Genomic DNA, 21367 nt, shown 5'->3' on the forward strand with positions numbered 1-21367 from the left:
ACTGACAACAGTTACACTAAAAGCCCCAGTATATCTCAAACGAAAATGTGCAAGCATAACCCTAACTAAATGACATAATTTCTGTCCATCCAACATCTAAGTTAATTTTGAGTTCTTTTCTGAAGTTCAAATCAGCTCACCAAAGCTAAATTTTGTGACATGTCATTTTGGCTCAATTTCTGAGCTACAATTGGTCTGTAAGTATTGCGCAAACAGTGGGTTTGTCCCTTAACTCCACCTTCTTTGACATCGGTTTGAATCAATTAACCTTTATTTCTATAGGGTTTTTACAATGTAGATTGTGTCAAAGCAGCTTCACCTAGAAGATTATAGTGATTTGAAACAGTGTCAGTTCAGTTTTCAGAGTTTAAGTTCAGTTCTGTTTAGCTCAGTTCAGTGTGGTTTAATATTCACTGCTCAGAGTACAGAGCAAATCCATTGATGCGCAGCTCTACAAGTCCCAAATTATGCAAGCCAGTAGCGACAGCGGCGAGGATTCATAACTTCAATCCACGGAGGTCAGACAGAAGATTAACATACAAAAATACAACATCAAGCTACGGCATGAATACATTTGATGGTCAAGTAGCAGAGCTCCCGACCTGTAAGATCACTTGCGGAAAGATTTTACACACTCAGGGGGGTCACACAATAGACAAGAATGAGATATTGCATTGAGACACACATTTTTTTTAAGCAAAAAAAATAAAAAAAACTTTGTTTGAAGAATACCAGGGCTCAAAGGTCCCGTTTACACTAATATGTTTTAGTTTTAAAACGCAGAAGTTTTGCTACGGTTATGCCTTCCGTCCACACTACCCCAGAGTTTTTAAGCTCTGAAAATGGAGCATTTGGAAACCCTGAAGAGGCTGTTTTCATTTTAAAATGCTGCTCCACCATGTTAGTGTGGATGGGGGGAAAATGGAGACATCTAAAATCGGAGGCATGGCTGCAGCCACTCTATAACGTTATTCGTATCACCTAAGCTACAATGTTTCACTATCTTAACAATACATTGAAAATATTATATAAGGTACTGCCTATTTTCAGTTTGATATTATCAACTTAACAGATACCAAATTTGTTGAGGCGTCGTTGCTACATAATTATGAGCGTCATCTTCACTGTATGAATTTTTATAACAAAACGGAGTCTATAACATTACTGCTTTCTTTGATTTTTAGTGAAAAATGTTAAACATCCCCTTTTTATCTCTTTTGCTAAATATCAGTTTTAATAATCAATAATGCCAATTATAAAAGTATAACCCACAGTTTATACATTATAGGAAATAAAGGCAAGCAAGCAGTCAAATGCACAGAATCAGTGGATGTGGTTATATAAATTAATGTATCAACTTATCTTTGCTTCAGGCAAAACAAGTTACCCGAGAACAAGTAATAGATTCAAAAGACCAAACTCGGGGGATATGTCATTTAGATATAAACGACAAGATGAATTATAACATTTAACAAATATAGTGAGATTAGATACAGTGGTAGATTCTTAATGAACCGTCTGACATGCACTGCTCTCACCTGGGGTTCTGTGCCCAAAGCACCCGCTGACTGCCTGGAGCTAAGACACGCGCATACGCCGCAGCACATGCCAGAGTGTGTGTGGTCACGTGATGTGCATTTTCAGCAGTGTAGTGTGGATGGAGATCTATTCAGAAATGCTAAGTGAAACGCTAGTGTGGACGTAGATTGTTTTCACTCAAAAATGCTATTTTAAAACTAAAACTTATTAGTGTAAACGGGGCCTAGTTCTATTCTGCACAAGGTTATCTCTAAATATACAACACATTATAACTTGACGCAGATTATCAACAGCAGCAGAAGAACATCCCAGTGACACTGCTGTTAGATAGGAACTGGAAACTGATGCTACAATTCACTGACTCTTAACAAAATAGGACAAGAGAATCGTCTCAATTTCAGAGGCGACATCAGTGGTGTGGTTGTTACAGAAACAGTTCAGGCTGCTGGGGGTGTAAGGTTGTTTTCTTACACCTTGTGTCCATTAGTTTCAACTGAGCATCATTTAACCCTCACATCCTACCTGAGTGTTGTTTCTGACCATGTCCACCCCTCAAGATCACAGTGTACCCATCAAATGATGGCTACATTCAGCAGGATAACCATGTCACAAAGCTTAAATCATCTCAAACTGTTTTCTTGAGCACAATAATCACTAGAATCACGGCCTCCACAGTCACCAGACTTAAGTCAAAAATATGTTGGGATGTGATGGAAAAGGAGATTATCATCATGCATGTACAGACAACAAATATTATTTAAATGGATGATACTATCAAGACAATATGGAGCAAAACAAAAGGTGTTAAATTTAGAATCAAATTGGTTTCAATAGCCTACCCTTAATGATACAGCTTGTTTTTTCTGCTACATTTCATTTAAAAAAAGCCCAACATCAAGAGGGTTAATTATTTTGTCATAGCCGCTGGACAGATACTGACCAGAAGAGTTACAGTAATCAGCAGATTCCAGGACTTCCGGTGCTTGCGTCGAAGTGCCGTCCTCTCCTGCCCTCCCTCGCAGTCAGGCCTCATTGCAGATTCTGCAGAGAGATCAGTCTTTTAATGGACTATCATTAGCTTCTCTTCATCTGCTCAGTGAAAGCGAAAAGAGGGGGTGTGGAGGGTGCCTGATCCAGAAAGCCGCAGCAGAAGTGACGACTTGCTTGACCATGAAAGAAAATTAATGGGACATGCATGGGTAATGAGATTACAGAGCTGTAACTCTCTGGCCTCAGAGCAAGATTACCAGGTACGCGGGTTTAAGAGTGCATCTGAAAGCTGGCGCGACTTTAAACCAGGTATAGAAACAAAGCAGGCCATGCACATATGTGAGAAGTCCGTAGAGGTATGTTCGCAGCGGGTGTCTGTGCTCATTTGATGATCTGCGAGACTCTCTGCTGCCAGTATGTTGGGCAGACTATTGGTCGCAGCTGTCTGGGGTTCTCTGAGGGCCCGTGCCATACGCTCGGCATGAGAACTAGAGTCGCCCCTAGTCCTGTAGGATCATTCTGACCATATTCTGCGTCCATTCTAGCGGTTATAATCAAGCACAGCCTGCCGTGAGGGCTTGTTTCCCTAGGAAGAGCTGCAGAAAGATCAGATTAGTTGTAAATTGACTTGGATGTGGCACAAAACCTGTTTGAGGATAGAAAGAGGGTTTAATGCAGCATACATGACTCCATAAACCCTAGGGATCGTTCAGGCAGAAATTAAAAATCTGTCATCCTTTAGACACTTTTGTAGTTTCAGATCTGCATGATTTGTCTTTATTCTGTGCCAAATGTAAAAATTAAAAAATATTAATAGTTTTTGGGACACAAAATATGAGTCAGTGGGTATTAAAACAGCATTATACTTTATTTAAATTGACTTTTTTCGAGTGCGTTACAATATAATTGTATTTTATTAAAGTAATGCATTACAATATTGAGTTACTCCCAATAAAAAGTAACTAGATGGTTTAATTTTTATGGTAAGTAAAGCATTACATTACTTTTGAGTTAATTTTGCATTACTTTTTATTACCTGGCTGAGGCTGGATCTCTTTCATGACTTTTGTTATTTCTTTCTCTTTTTAATAGAGAAGCTTGCAAATTACCAATGCATTGTATAACCTACATGTACATTTACCTTTTTAAAAAAAAACTAAAATTATATATTTATATTTTTTGGGATATATAAACGTATCTGAGAATATATCTGTTATCTGAGCACTTCCTGACCCCAGAGCTAATCATGTTGTATATACAGATTAATGAAAGTTTAAAGCAATGTGTTTGTTACTTTTGTACTTTTTGTCAGTAAAATCGCTGTCCATTGAGACAATTTTCTTTTGTTCGATGTGTTCAAAATAATGAACACATTCTCTCATTGACTGCATGATTTATTGTGACTAATTTTAATTCAGTAATTTATTTTTTAAAGCTAATTAATTAAACTAAAAAGTAACTCGCATTACATTTTTTTTTAAGTAACTGAAAAATTATTACTAATTTTTAAAAAGTTAGTTACTTTTTACTTAGAAAAGTAATAAAATTACATAACTCACGCTACTTGTAATGCGTTCCCCAAAACTGCTCATCATGTTATTTATAATCAAAAACCATACAAAACTTCTCACTCACTTATCACTTCTCACTTTGCCTAATCATAACTAGTGACTTTGCTTTGAGGCAACTGTGCTAACCATTCAGCCACTGTGCCAACTCCTTCTTTTTAGAAACATATTTTTTTGTTTTAAATCTCAGGGTGGCACTTTAGTTTCATGAACAATTATTTTCTAGTAGCTTCCTACCTGCCTATGATTAGGATATTGGGTGTTTTTTTTGTTTTTTTTTTGTACTTATCAAGTACTTGTTTTCATTCTACATCCCTACTGAATACCAAATACCTAAACCAAACTAAGCAGCAAATATGTCACTTTATTGAAATGAAAGTTGTTGATCGACAAAAACTGAAACAGAAGAAGTCTGGTTAATGTATGTCACCTTAAGCAATACAAATACAATTGTTTAATAAAAGGAAAAGAGACAAAAAAGATTTTTTTTAAATTTCCTTTTTCACAACAAAGTTAATGGTTTGCTAATAGTGAAAATTGTACTTTAAAATAAAGTGTGACCAATTTTAGTAATCTTCTCATTTGAGTGAATCACTTGTGGGTGTGGTTTAGACATTTTTGATTAACGAACTGAAAAGTGCCTTATTCAACCCAGGTTCATTCTGTTTATGCATTCTGTTCATTCTGTCTATATACGTTTCTGGAGACTGCCAAATACGTCCCTGGAGCTATTTTTTTTTTTTCGAATCCACCAGAGGTCGATGTGTACGGTTTTTCAGATCTCAAATTTCTCTTGCGAGTGTAATTCGTGCCTGCTGTTCTTACGCAAATCCACCAGAGGCTGCTGTTGACTGACTATTTGACTAACTGAATGACCGATCGACTGACCCATCGTCCTTCTTCTCTAAAATCAACCAATAATATTTTAAAAAGCACAGATTGACCTGAAACATATAAAGGGCTACGTTTTCAGAATGCACCTATGTTGTATGCACCCCTATATACACAATTCTGGAGAGAGCAAAATACATCCCAGGAGCTACTTTTTTTGCAGTTTTTGTTTCGTGAATCCATCAGTGTATGCTTTTACAGATCTCAAATTTCTCTTGCGAGTGCCATTTACGCCTGCTGTTCTCACACAAATCCACTAGAGGCCACTGTCGACTTACTGACTGACCATCTAACTCATTTTATCCCCACCCACCTCTTTGTGTTTCAAAAAGCAATCCAGAAAAAGAAAAAAACCCTGATTTTTACCACATTTTCAGATTTTACCACATTCTCACCCTGTTATTCCTTGTTTATTTTATTTTTTAGCTTTTGTTTGACCTGCTTTCTGGAACCGTTCTTCACTGGACTCGAACCCCATTGTTGCGGTCAACTCTGTTCTGCATCCGATGTACATGTCGAGTTACTGGACAAACTGGTAACAGCGGAAAAGCCGTCCATATGGAGGTAAGCTGTCAGCTGGTAAGCAAAAGAAAGATCTTAGCATTCATTTTAAAGATGAAATGCAGCCATACATAGCTTTGGCTACATATTTCGCGATCTCCAGAAATGTATATAGGGCTAAGTTTTCAGAATGAGCTTATGTTGGCATTATTGTAGTATATAATTTAAGCCATGGAGGGTTCGTCAAGACACAAACATGTGGCTTCCCCCATTGTATAAATTGCCCTTTTAAATGTTCTTTGGTTCCTGAACAGTGTGCAGCAACAGGCAAGACAATGAACTGACCTTTGTGTGTTCCATCATATGTGTTACTATCCGTCCAATCAATTATTTATCTAGCTGCACATCGCTGCGAGCCATTATCCCGTTTGATATTGCAAAGGTGGGGAGAAATAACAGCTGTGCTTTCTTCCGATATGTGTGTCAGCTGTGTCTGTCACCTAGACCTGTAGGGTGTGTTCAAAAATGAATGAGTTCTGCTTACAGTGTAAATAAGCAGTGAGACGACACCGGAGGATGTTTAGAAAGCAAACACCTGCTGTTATGCTTTGATTGGTTGTATCTGTGCGGCGGATTGCTTCCGATCACCGAGCTGGGCAGGGTGCCCGCTTATCAAATGCAAAATGCACATGCAGACGTGCTCCTTTAGTTTATCAGACTGATTCTGGGCTGTGCTTTATGTGAGGCTGGACTTTGACTAAAAGGGATAGGCAAAAAAATAAACAAATTGTGTTAGTTTTGTTGTTTTTTCCTCCCATATTCTGGTTCAGAAAAGCAGGCTGCCAGGTCTCACAATCATTGGTTTCTCAGCCTCCATGTATTTTGAGAAGGTTAATAATGATTTAGCTGTTAGGACTTGCTGCAGAATGTGTTTCACTAGATCTGATTTTATTATAGTAACTGCTTCTCCATCATCCCGATCATATAGAGATGAACAGATGCCCACGCATTTGTTTGGGCGGTACCATTTTAAATCATCTCTGGGCTACATAAAGTGACTATAAAGTGGGAAGACCTGATGGTCATTGCGAACAAAGATAATAAATTATCTTGGACAAAGTTAACAAACTTTGTGGTAACATTTTATTTTGATGGTCCATTTGTTACATTGTATCTACATGTCAACTAATTCTCAATAGATTATAAGTAGACTGTTAGGTTGGGGTTAGGGTTAGTGTAAGTTGACATGTACTTCCAAAGTTTCTTTTTTTATTTATAATTATTTTTCCAGGGTTTTCACCTGTACTGTATAGGACAGTAAAGAGTGATAACAGGAAAGCAGAGAGAGGGGAAGGATCAGCATAGGACCGCGAGGTGGGAATCGAACTCGGGTCGCCGTGAGCACCGGAGTGCATGTGTCAACGCGTTAACCACTACACCCCTGGCGTCAACACTTCCAAAGTTTCTTAGTCAGTTAAATGTCTGTTGAAAGAGCAGTATCATCAGATATTAAGCAGACAGTCAACTAATACTCAAGTGGACCATCAAAATAAAGTGTTACCAACTTTGTTAGCATCATGTTTTCATATTCATCAGGTTAATACTCAGTTTGGTTTACAGTTGAGTTTGACCATCTTTGAATCCATTCAGTCAGTCTCCAGGATTGGCAGGAGCACTTTTAGCTTAGCTTAGCATAAAACATGCCTAGGAACTATATTGTTATTCTGGCATAACAATAAAGGAACTTTCCTGCCATACCATAGCTGTAGTAACCACAATAGTATTGTACAGTGCTCTTAGCTGGTTAGATTGTTTTCAAGCCCTGAGAAATATTATTTCACCATGGTAGGCAGCAAAGCATTATTATCATTTTGCCATAAGAGTATGCCACAGCCATATCACCCTGCAGCCCAAGTTACTCACTGAAGCTAAGCAGGGCTGAGCCTGGTCAGTACCTGGATGGGAGACCACATGGGAAAACTAGGTTGCTGTTGGAAGTGATGTTAGTGAGGCCAGCAGGGGGCGATCAACCTGGGGTCTGTGTGAGCCCTAATGCCCCAGTAAAGTGAAGGGGATGCTATACTGTCAGTGAGCACTGTCTCTCAGATGCGACGTTAAACCGAGGTCCTGACTCTCTGTGCTCATCCCATGGCACTTCTCGTAAAGAGTAGGGGTGTAACCCCGGTGTCCTGGCCAAATTCCCTCCATTGGCCTTCATTCCCTTACCGGCCTCCCAATCACCCCATCCACAGAATTGGCTCTATCACTGTCTCTCCACTCCACCTACAGCTGGTGTGTGGTGAGTGCACTGGCGCCGTTGTCCTGTGGCCGCCGTCACATCATCCAAGTGGATTCTGCACACTGGTGGTGGTGTGGAGACACCCCCCTCATGATTGTGGAGTGCCTTAGGTGTTCAGTGTTCAGATACAGTTCCTAGCCATATTGACCTAGAAAATAGTCCATTGACATTTTCTGGATTTCTTAGTACATGGTGTACAGTAACAGTCAAGCTTTAATAATATATATATATAATATATAAGTATTCAGTCTTACTAAAATGAACCATACTAACAAAGCACCACAGATTGTTTTAATCAAACTAAACCTTTAAAGCTTAAACACAAACTCATTTTCTGAATATAATCAAGACTCTTCATCAGTCAAACAGTTGTACTAGAGGGCTAATGTTTTCCGAGATAAGTTTCTCCATTTCATCAAGCTTTTTCTAAGAAGCTATCTTTGTTTCTGCATTGACAGACATCAATTGCACCTGATCTTTGTTCCGAGGAAATTGTTGCATTGTTGATAACCCCTTCATCTGATTTAGCTATCAGAACATCTGCATGATTAGCTGATGCCACGCAGGGCTGCTTTGCTGTTGTCCTGTTCCGTATTGTTTGGAGACTGCTTGAGTTTTTCAGTGATAATGATCACAAATTAGACTGCGGCATGCACAGCTTGGGTTTATTACACCTAGTAGGCTACATTTACACTACAGCATTTTAGTTTTAACACAGCATTTAAACTGAAAACAGTCCTTGTCTATCTTTGCTTTCCTAAAAAAGATCTTCATCCACACTAGACATGACTGAAAATGCAGGTCAGAAACTAAAATAGCTATGAACTTCTAGAACAAGATTACAGTTAAAATCTATCTTTACATATAGACTTAAACATTAAATGAAAATAAAACACATATTATAATGGCACTTTTTGCAAACAAAGCATTTTAAGCTGGCAGCAAAAAAATTTATTTTGGTACCTTTATTCAGAAAAGAACGATATTAAAATGTAAAAATACTGTACGAGTTAAAAAAATTAAACATAAAATATAAGGACAATATTTAAACAACAAAATATTCTTTGTCTATGAGTGTAAAATACTATGAATGCTAAATAATCTAAACAACCTTCTCTATAGAGAAGTGTTTCTTTCATAATGAATACAATTTTTAAATACTAATTTAACAGCCAAATAACATTGATATCTTTATCGTAGCAAAGCTCTCTTCTTCAGCCGTGTTCCAATATAGACTGTACAACTACTGTTGAACTAACTTACATTTTTAAGTTAGCTTCAATACAGGCTACAATGTCAAGTTAGCAATGTTACAATATACTTTGTGACTGAAAGATGTTCAGGCATGATCACAGATTTTGTCATGTTGCAAAAATGAATCCAAATACTTGAAAAAATGGTGTTACAAATTTATTTACAAACTGGTTATTTTAAGAGAATTCTTAAATATTTACACTCTTCAATAACTGGTTTTGTAATTATCGTAATAATTTAGCAATTAAATAATTATTTGTAAGTATGCAAATACAATAAATCATATTACACTACATGACAAAAGTCTTGTTGTCGATTTGTTGTAAGAGCAACAAATAATAACTTGACTTCTGGTTAATCATTTGAAAAAAGTGGCAAAAGGTATTTCTCTGATGTATCATCTGTTGAACTGCAGCCCAACCATCATAAATAATGTATGGACCCAAAATTCTCACTGCAAATCAGTCAAGTTTGGTAAATGAAAAATCATGGTTTAGGATTACATTTAGTATGGGGGCGTGCAAGAGATCTGCAAAGTGGATGGCAACATCAACAGCCTGAGGTATCAAGACATTTGTGCTGCCCATTACAAACCGCAGGAGAGGGCAAATTCTTCAACAGGATAGCGCTCCTTATACTTCAACCTCCACATGAAAGTTCCTGAAAGCAAAGAAGGTCAAGGTGCTCCAGGATTGGCCAGCCCTGTCACCAGACATGAACATTGAGCATGACTGGGGTAAGATGGAGAAGGCATTGAAGATACAAAGAATATTGATTCTGGGAGTTCTACAAGAATGCTTTCTTTGCCATTCCAGATGACTTTATAAATTATTTATTTGAGTCATTGCAGAGATGTATAGATGCAGTCCTCCAAGCTCATGGGAGTTTTTCCACTGCAGCATGACTTTATATTCTATACTGTATATTATTTATGTTAAGTGACAATACTTTTGTCTAAGCAAAGTCAGATCTTACTGTCCTAATTAAATATTTAAAAATCAAGGCATGATCATGTTTTATTTTGGTAAAATAAGCGTATTCTAGAGGTCTTTGCCTTTCATATAAGTCACTTTTGATCTCAAATGATCAACTAGAAGTCAAGTTGTTTGTTGTTCCTTGGATAGGAGACAAGACTTTTGTCAGGTAGTGTATAAAAAGTATATGCTGAAGTCAAGAAAACAGCATTTGTAGCTGTAGTTATAATATGCTTACTAATGTCTATTACTTTTGAGTTAATGATTCAATAACTATTCACTAATGCTTAAATTATTCATAGTGTGCAGTTATTATGAAGAGTTATCAAAAAAATATCTTTGTGTAAACGTAGCTAAGATTATTCCTGAAACCTCATCAAATACATTCATCTTTTTGTTTCCGTTTCCCGCGACCCCTACATTGGACTTTTTCTGTTTATCGCATGTACATTTGGTCGGGTTTATCTTGCCAGGTAATCTCAGAAGACAAGCGTTCTCATCCACTGATCTGTAATCAATGGTCTCCGCTTTATTTTCCCCCAATCTGAGACTCTGCTGGCATAGAGGAATCTCTTTTGGGACTGGGAGGATTAAACCGAGAGCGAAAAACCTGGGCCATCAATCACAGTGTCACTCCAGTGTAGTTTTCGGACGGATGTATCCCTAAACAAGCACAGCAGCTCGTCTGTTTAATTGCATGGCCAGGCGCTGATAGCATGGGAGTAATTGATTGGGGTATATTAGGTTGGCCTAACTTGTGTTCATGCTTGTCTCACAGTCAGTTCCTCGTCTCTCACCATGGCCTGGCATGGTCTATTTTCTGCAGCGCATCAATATTTCATTCTAAGCCTTTTCTTTTTTTTTCTTAGAGAGGATTGTCATCTCAGGAAAGGACTGGACCTGCTTTTGATTATCTTTCATTTTTCATATTTACTCTTCTTTTTCCAGACTTGTGTAGGTTTAGATTTACAGTACATTTATCCATTTAGAAGGTGGAAAATTACAAATGACAAAGTTATAATTATTTATTGAGACTTTTTTATTATAATGTTAATGTATTATATTCACTAATTAAGTTGTTGTATCTTGTATTTTTAAAATATTGTGTAAAATAGCTTGTAAATCACACAGGATGAAGTTTCTTAAAATGTAAAAATGCTTAAATTTCCAGAAGTTTCCTGTGAAAGTCGGGTTTAGGGGCAGGGTAGGGGTAGGATAATACAATATGCAGTATGTACAATATAAAAATCATTATGTCTATGAGAAGTTCCCATAAAGATAGCAGTATACTGTAAGTGCACATGTGTCTGTATATGTGTGTGCATAGTTATATGCGTATAATAGACGGACGGATGGATGGATGGATGGATGGATGGATGGATGGATGGATGGATAGACTAAATCTATGATCAAAAAGTCAACAACATTTTATTACATTATTATTTTACTCAGTTATGTTACTTATTTAAATGTTAATCTAGTTTTGACTTATTTTTTTTAAGTTATCCAAATTTTTACTTAATGTTTCAAGTCTGTTTAATTAACTTTTTTGATCACCAGCCACTGTGGCTAGTAGTTTTTCACATTACTAGCCACTCCCCATTCTCATTAGCCACAATTTTGTTGTTGGGAAAATATTTTTTTTAATGTATAAGTTGACTTTTGCATGCTAAAATTACTTGATTTAGATATTAACAATTTTTGTTTAAACCCCGAGCTCTTAAAAGTGATGAACGAGCATCGCTTTTTGTTTAGCCTAGTTTAAAGAGAACCAATCGCCGCAGTTGTGTTTCCAGCCAGACGCAAGGAAATGGGAGCACGCACGATATTAAACACACACATCACATCACCTATGTGCATGACACTTAAAGATCGCCCGTGTCTCACCGTGCACGTGAGCCATTGGGCCATTCTTATTGTCGAACCCTGCTTTCAAGAAAACTACAATTAAAAAGGATTTTTAATCAGCCAAAGTGGCTAATTGGGAGTGTCTGTCTAATCCACCACAGTTAAAATCTAACCACATTGGCGGGTGTTAATGTCAAGCCATGATTACAGTGCTTAAAAATAGAGATATTAAACTTAAACACATCAATGCATTTTAATGATAGATATTTAAATTAATTTATGTAGTAATCAACCCAGGCTCATTATTGATACCTACAGCTATATACATTTCTGGAGATTGCCAAATACATCCCAGGAAGTACTTTTTTTTTTGCAGTTTTTGTTCTTGCGAATCCACCAAAGGACTCTGTAAAAATGGATTTTAACCACAGTGGTTTGAACTGTAGTTCTGCCGAGTGACTAAAAAGTTATCAGCATGATGGTAAAAACTGTTCATTTCTAGTCAAACCATTCTTCTGCAATCTTATACCAAAAAATGGAAATAAGGGCAGCATTAATAGTTAAAAAGGTGATTGTATTGTTTTGCAATATGGAGCACCTATGTGTTGATGTTTAATCAAAAATAGTTCACAAATACTTGAAAATGAGATGATTTAATGACAGTAGTTCTCCATAGTTACAACTGAATTAATTATAAATAACTGTCTAAAATGATGCTAAATAATATCTCCAAAGACTACGTCGAATAGTTCGGACTGCTAAGCGAATCACTGGTACAACCCTTCCTACTCCCCAAGAACTGTACTTATCCAGAGCGAGCAAAAGGGCTGCCAAAATCACTCTGGACCCCTCACACCCAGCACACTGCCTTTTTGAACTTTTACCTTCTGGTTGACGCTACAGAGCACTAAGCACCAGAACAGCCCGACACAGAAACAGTTTCTTCCCTCAGGCAATCCATCTCATGAACACTTGATAATAATTGTGGAACTAACATCACTACTTGCTGTACACTTTTACACACATACTTAACAACACACTTTACATGCCAATTTGCACATAACAGCTGCACATATAACGTTGTATATAGTAATATACCTGTACATACACTTGTCAATTTGTATATTTGCATTCACTACTTACTTGTATTTTTTAAAATATATGTATTATCTGTTGTTTGTCTTGTCTCTGTAATCCTGTTGCACTGTAAAAGCTGTAGAAGGTATGTGTGAACATACCTGGCAATAAAGTTCTTTCTGATTCTGATAAAATATGAAATGATAAAAACATGTGATAATAATTGTATCCAGCTTAAATGTAAAAATAAAGTTACCAGAGGTAGAAAGAGAAACAGGGGGAGGGAGAAAAAAGAGAGTATGTAGGCCTCAGAGGCAGAGAAGATAGACTCCAGATCAGGAGATCAGGAAAGTCCAGAGAAGCAAAAGAGCCAGAGCAAAGTTTATCAACTATTTGTCTCCTCCTTGACCATGTGACCAAAGCCCAAATACTGAGACATTCAAACTCATTGTAAAGACCCCAAAGTCCACATACCAGGCCCTGATCTTATCAGTATCTGCCTTTGGAGTCAGTATGGACCTTCTTTGGTGAAAAACACATGTTTTGCCATATAAACTGCATATAATAATTTAGACCAGGGGTGTCCACACTCGGTCCTGGAGGGCTGGTGTCCTGGAGAGTTTAGCTCCAACCCTAATCAAACACACCTGAACCAGCTAATCAAGCTCTTACTAGGTATACTAGAAACTTCCAGGCCACCGGTCAACAGGACACCGGTCCTCCAGGACCGACTTTGGTCACCCCTGATTTAGACTCTTAAACCGCTGTGTACACTTTTTCAGATCTCAAATATCTCTCGTGAGTGCCATTCACACCTGCTATTCTCGCAAAAATCCACCAAAGGCCGCTGTCGATCTACTGACTTACTGAATGACAAACCGACCAATATTCCCACCCACCCTCTTCCCTAAACTCAACCGACAGTGTTTTCAAAAGCAATCCAGAAAAAAACAAAAGGCAAAAAAAACAACAAGTAAATACCAGTTGAGAACATGGTAAAATCTGAGAATGTGGTAAAAAGCAGGTGGCGGCGAGAGCTTGTCTGTTTTACCTGCTTTCTGGAACTACTTCACCAAACTGGAACCCCGTCATCGCGGTCAACTCCTCTCTGCATCTCAAGTCCACCGACGTACATGGCGTGCTACTGGGCAAACTGGCAACAGCTGAAAATCCGTCCACAAGGAGGTAAGTGGTCAGCCGGTAACCTAAAAAGAAGCTATCAGTAGGGTCATACCACCCTGTAGAATTCATTTGAAAGACTAAATGCAGCTATTCGTAGCTCTGTCTGCATAATTTGTGCTCTCTAGAAATGTATACGGGGTATGTATACGTGCTTTTCACTATGAGCCTGTGTTGGGTTTATTGCTATTTAAATTGAATTAACCCACAGCATCTATACCGAGAATGGGCAAACTCGATCCAGGAGGGCCGGTGTCCCTGCATAGTTTTGCACCAACCCTAATCAAGCACACCTGCTTGTAGCTTTCTAGTGATCTTGAAGACACTAATTAGGGTGTTCAGGTGTGTTTGATTAGTGTTGGAGCAAAACTCTGCAGGGACACCGGCCCTCGAGGATCGAGTTTGCCCATGCCTGATCTATACAGTACCAGATCTTAGTCAGAAAAGTCAGCCTTACAGCCACAATATGCGCAGTCAGATTCTTGAGAAGTATGAAGCACCACACTCTAAGCTCAAGCTCCTGCAGCGCATACTGTATCCTGAATTAGCCCTGTACTAATTACAAGCGTCATCTTTATTTCAACAGGTTAAACGGCAGTCTTGCATATGCAGCTGCAATAATCAGATCCACTCACACAGCTTCAGATATGAGACAGCAGAAGCGCCGGTGGCCCGTCGAGGATTCCTCATTATGTCGAATTGAGCTCGGGGTTGCAGAGCTCGCTGCAATAATCCCATGCCTCACTGCTGAGCTCATTCCAGGATAACATTGCTAATGAGCTCACATCTTCCCCCTGCGCTCGTGCAGAGATGCTGGCAGCATGTGTGCGTAATATGTGCACCTCTCCGTGTTTCAGCACAGGATCAGAGGGAGAAAGAAGGAGTCAAGTCCCCTGAAGTGAAGAGCCTCAGTGTCTTGGATGCGCTTTTGCTGTGCGCTTGACATGCTAACCCAATGGTGCCTCCAGGATAGGGAATAAAACCTGGCAATGCAATGCAAATAGGCGTTTCTCATTTAAAGTTTGTGTGAAATCAAAATTTGTAATGTTTATTTTGCTAGCGCACATTGATATTATTTAGGTGAACAACTAATCTAAGTTTATCCACTGAAAAAAACTATTTCTAAGAAGTCTATTTTGGTAATCTTCAATCACATCTGCACATTCGCTTCTTAGCTCAAAGTGAATTGAAGATTAATTTGAACAGGGCTTCAAAAGAATTGACTCTTTAAATCCTAACAAATGAATCGTCCAACGATCGTTCGAACAGACAGTTAACTTCAACTACGGCTATTGCTATCAAAATAAAACCCATTTATGTTTATGCAGGGTAACAAGATCGAAGTTTAAGACTTTAAATTCATAAATATGCACATGCACCTTTCTTTATACAAAATGAAACTATTGATTAATCTAACTGAAACTAACACCCTACACAAACACATTCATACAGGTTGTAGAAAGAGTAAAGAAAGAAAAATAAGAGTTTGAGAGAGTGTATTGATACCTTGGATTTGGTAAGACCAAACCAAGCGAACCAAAATTAAGCAATTTAACCTTTCTATGGTATCTTTAGGGTTACGTGTTATTTACACCAGCTCAGTGGAAGTGTTACTTGCCTTCCTTTTGTGAAGAACTCTCTCTGTTGAGCGGGGATTCCCACGTGGTTAGATGGTTGTAGGCTCTTTGTCCTGTGAGGCTTGGAATGAGGTGGAGTCTGTCATTTCAAGTTTTAAGGTGGAAAGAAGGCTAGTCGTGTTGACTTCTGGTTTTGTGGCGTACTAAGCTTAATTAGACTCTTGACGGAAAAGAAAGAAAGAAAGGTATCAGAGATGGGAATGTCTGAGCTGTGTGGTTAAACCATTTTTGCCAGGGTCCAAATCTCTTCATCTGAACCCAAAGAGAAGCTGTCCTGAGCTGGAATAGAACCTCTTTCTCGCTCTCTCTCAGGGTCTCTCCTTTTCCCTGTCCTTGTTCTGGTGTTCTCTGGGGTTCTCCTAGGGTGCGGCCTTAGTCACTAGCTTTTATAATGGTGGTTTTGTACCCACCTTCTGGAGCCGAGTTGACCAATGAGAAGCTAACTCCTCTGAGGCATGTTTTATAGTCTTTTGTTCCGAAGCGTGTTGATTTGCATAGGCATTCTGGTTGTAAACTGATGCAGAAATATTGAAAGTTTCTTAAAACGTTAATATGTTGCACATGTATTAACACAACGTGTAAACAATCGTTCAGTTCACCAAATTAGCTTTGCAGGGACATCAAACATGAACCATCTATGATCTTGTTTAGCTGTGTCAGAGGTAAACATTGATTGCAGAAGTATTAAAACCATAATAATAATAATACATGAGCAAGAAACTTCTTGCAAAACACCGGATTAAAGAGAGAATAAATGTTTACATTAAAAGCGTCAGTCTTAAGCGAGGGAGTATAGAAAATGTCTGTGTGTCCATTTCTGAGCATTCCTTTGTGTCAAAAATACCTCGGAATTGTATTACACACTGACTAGGTAGGAGAGGTTGATAGTGTATTATTTTTTGTATAAAGCAAAATAATTATGTCTGATCGGCCACATTTGTTACAGTGATATGCCACAGCCATATCATCAAGCAGCCCAAGGTTGCTGTTGGAAGTGCTGTTAGTGAGGCCAGCAGGGGGTGCTCAACCTGCAGTCTGTGTGAGTCCTTACACCTAAGTAAAGTGAAGGGGACGCTATATTGTCAGTGAGCACCGGCTTTCAAATGAGACTTTAAACTGAGGTCCTGACTCTCTGTGGCCATTAAAACCCCATGGCACTTCTCGTAAGGAGTAGGGATGTAACCTCTGTGTCCTGGCCAAATTCCCTCTATCAGCCCTTACTTATTATGTGTAATTTAATCATCCCCATCCATCGAATAGGATCTATCACTGTCTGTCCACTCTGGTGCCAGTAAGCGCACTGGCACCATTGTTTTGTGGCTGCCGTCACATCATTCAAGTGAATGCTGCACACTGGTGGAAGAGTGGAGAGACCCCCCTTCATGATTGTGAAGCTGTCACGGTTTATGGATCTGTGTGTTCCTCCTGTATGTTATGTGTCATGCCATGTGTGTTGTCGTGTGCGATGGTGTGTGTTTGTTTACCTTCTTGTGTTGACAGCGTGCTATAGAATCAGCTGATGTCATCAGCTGACTTATCATCCTCCAGCTGAACCTCATTTGGCGGACTATATAATTCCCCTGTGGTTTGTTCTGGTTATCAGTCCGTTGTTTGTTCTTGTTCCTGTCTGTTGTTCCCCACTCTCTTTCGCTGTCCTTTTTATTTCTTGGTTGTGGCCTGTGACTCTCTTTTGTTTTGATCATTCGTCCAGAACATCCTGTGGTATTCTTTGTTACATTCAGCTATTCATTAAATACTTGCATTTGGATCCTCTCCGTCTAAGTGGTGTGACAGAAGCGCTGTGGGTGTTTGGCCATACACGATAAATGCGCTAAATAAAAACACATTACATTGTATTACATTACATTACAAAAAGAAAGCCCCGTCCCTTTTCTATATTCAATTTCATTTGGAAGTGCATCAGAATACTGAAATAAAAGTCAGCAACTTCCGGTTTTACTCCGTCTTTTAGCATGCTCTTTTAAAAGCTAATGCCTCTGGGCCTTATGCATGGAGACTTTAAATGCTTTCATAAGCCAGCCCGGCTGCTTCAGGTGAACTGTGAGGCCATTATAAACTAACCATGTTTAAGATCTGGTTTGTTAAAAAAATGATCTACACTGCCTGATTTAGACATAATATAAAGTGAGTCTTTCACAGGACAAGAAGCAATTCATTTATTTCCATTGTTCCATGCCATGTCTTTAAAATACAAACGTTTATTTTACCACAGTATTTTCAAGTATTTTCAGTATTTTCGGAAGTTTTTCGGTGCCTAAAAAACAATTCTGTGCATAATGCCCATTTTTCAGTGACTGTATAAATGTGAATTGCTCCTAAAAATGGCAAGGACTGGTTGATATTGGCAGTTTAGTATTATTGTTATTATTATTATTATTATTATTATTATTATTATTATTATTATTATTATTATTATTATTATTATTATTATCATCATCATCATCATCATCATCATCATTTAATTGATGTTGTTGTTGTTGTTGTTGTTGTTGTTCATATTATTATTATTATTATTTACTTATTATTATGATTATTATTTACTACTACTACTACTACTACTACTACTACTACTACTAATAATAATAATAATAATAATAATAATAATTATTATTATTATTATTATTATTATTATTATTATTATTATTATTATTATTATTAAATACTGATTATTATCACTCTCCTTCAGCTTAGTCTGGGGTTGCCACAGTGGAATGAACTGTCTAATAATAATAATAAGTCTTCAAATTGGGAGCATTGCACATCAGTTACTGTAGATATTGATTTGATTCATCGAATTTGTTGTTCTTCCTATTTATTTTTAATGCATGGTAAAATTAAAATATTTATAAAGTGGGAATCATGTACCCAGGAGTGAAGAGCCTCATTTCCTTGGATATGTTTTTGTGGCGTGGTTCACATTCTAACCCAATTGTGCCTCCAGGATAAGGAATAAAAGCTGGCAGCAATGCAATGCAAATAGGTTTTTCTCATTTAAACAGACTTTTAAAATATTTTAATAGCAGTCTGTGTGCTGTGGTCTTATAAAATGAAGCTCTAACTTAAATTGCCAGTCTCAATCCCATAGCTTGGCTTTTTCTATTCTAATCTATTCTATTCTACCATTCCATTTAAACCAATTACACAGTCTCATGTATGTATGTATGTATGTGCGTGTGTGTGTGTGTGTATGCATGTATGCACTCGCTGGCCACTTTATTAGGTACAGCTTACTAGGTTGTACTCCCTTTTGTCTTCAGAACTGCCTTAATCCTTCGTGTGATAGATTCAACAAGGTTATTGAAATATTCCTCAGAGATTTTGATATGATACCATCATGCAGTTGTTCGAGATTTTTCAGCTGCACATCCATGATACAAATCTCCTGTTCCACCACATCCCAAAGGTGTTTATCGGATTGAGATCTGGTAACTGTGGAGACCATTTGAGTACAGTAAACTCATTGTCATGTTCAAGAAACCAGTCTGAGATGATTGGGGCTTTATGACATGGCGCAATATCCTGCTGGAAGTATCCATCAGAAGATGGGTACATTGTGGTCATAAAGGGACGGACATGGTCAGCATTAATACTCGGGTAGGCTGTGGTGTTGACACAATGCTCAATTGGTACTTATGACCCCAAAGTGATACAAAAAAATATCACCCACACCATTACACTACCACCACCAGCCTGAGCCGTTGATACAGGATAGTTGACAGGAGTGGCACCCAGTGTGGTCTTCTGCTGCTGTTGCCCATCTGCCTCAAAGTTGAATGTGTTGTGCGTTCAGAGATGCTCTTCTGCATACTCGATTGTAACAAGGGGTTATTTAAGTTACTGTTCCTTTCTATCAGCATGAAGTAGTCTGGCCATCTGACCTCTAGCATCAACAAGGCATTTGTGCACACAGAACTGCCGTTTACTGGATATTTTTTTTATTTTCAGGTCATTCTCTGTAAACCTGTGAAAATCCTAGCAGATCAGCAGTTTCTGAAATACTCAGACCAACCCATCTGGCACCAACAACCATGGTGCAAGTCACTGAAATCACGTTTACTCCCCATTCTGATGCTTGGATTGAACTGCAACAGATGGTCTTGACCACGTCTACATGCCTAAATGCATTGAGTTGCTGCCATGTGATTGGCTGACAAGAAATTTCCATTAACAAGCAGTTGGACAGGTGTACCTAAAAAAGTGGCCGGTACAATAATTTATAACATTTTCTTTGGTGATTTGACAGCATTTATTTGAAATAATTTGTAGAATTAAGTAATGTCTGTACTGCTTTTACTGTTATTATGACTTTAAAAAAAAGTGTTATCCAGGAGTAATATGTCAGTGTCTTGACAATGCTGCATATAGTATTCATCAAAACAATTCAGTTTAACTTTAGCACATCAAATGCTCTGACAGTCCTCCTATGTCTGTTTCAGCACCTATATGACAATAATCCGCAGTTCATCAACTTTGTTTGATGTATCGCCATCTGTCTGCTTGTCTCTGGTGGCACTCTTGATAATTAGTTATAAACACAGCTAGATTTAGCAACGACATTTCAAAGTGCCGACATGTGCGACAGTTCCTTTTTTAGGTTGTGGCTAACATAAGAAATTGTTGAGAGCTAAAGAAAAACAAAGTTTTCTTATAAAATGCAGCACATAAAAATAGCCTAAATTCCACAATTGTGTGACCTTTTGTTAAAAATAAATCATTAAATAATAATATAAAATATGCAATAATAATAATAATAATAATAATAATAATAATAATAATAATAATAACAATAATAATAAAAAAATTATTATTGTTATTGTTATTATTTATTATTATTATTATTGTTATTATTATTGCTGTGTATTTATTTATATATATATATATATATATATATATATATATATATATATATATATATATATATATATATATATATATATATATAGTTATTGTTGTTGATATGATTATTATTACTATTATTTTTATTATTATCGCATATTTTATATATTATTATTAGTAGTAGTAGTAGTGCGTATTTTATATATTATTTTTTATTAGTAGTAGTGCGTATTTTATATATATATTATTTTTTATTAGTAGTAGTAGTGCTGCTTATTATTATTATTATTATTATTATTATTATTATTATTATTATTAATTTACTTTTATTTAATTTTTACTTTTATTTGTATACTGGTATGTATAACTGGAGAAAAGCCAACAACTGCTTGGGTTGCATGAAAAGTTACTCTCACAAGGGTGTTGGTCTTGTGCATGTGAATAAGTCTGAAGTGCTGGTGTTTAGCAGATAAGAAGATCAAAGGCTGTGAAAAGTGTTTCCCACTGACTTGCCTCTGGGAGTTGGGACGTGTCTTTTTTAGCATCAATTGGACGCATAGGAGTCTTCAGGTGTGTTTCGCCACATGTTCAACCATCCATGTGTGAGTGGCTTGATCCTGGCAGCATGTAGTCAATGGTTTTCCACAATGCCAGAGCTAAATTTTTTACACATCGCCGCTGTCCGTGGTGCTGAAAGATTGATTATATGGCCACCTGACATGCCTGTTACCCAGAGCAATTTCTTTCTGGTCG

Source organism: Danio aesculapii, chromosome 6 (genome assembly GCF_903798145.1).
Source record: "Danio aesculapii chromosome 6, fDanAes4.1, whole genome shotgun sequence".
Taxonomy (NCBI): Eukaryota; Metazoa; Chordata; class Actinopteri; order Cypriniformes; family Danionidae; genus Danio; species Danio aesculapii.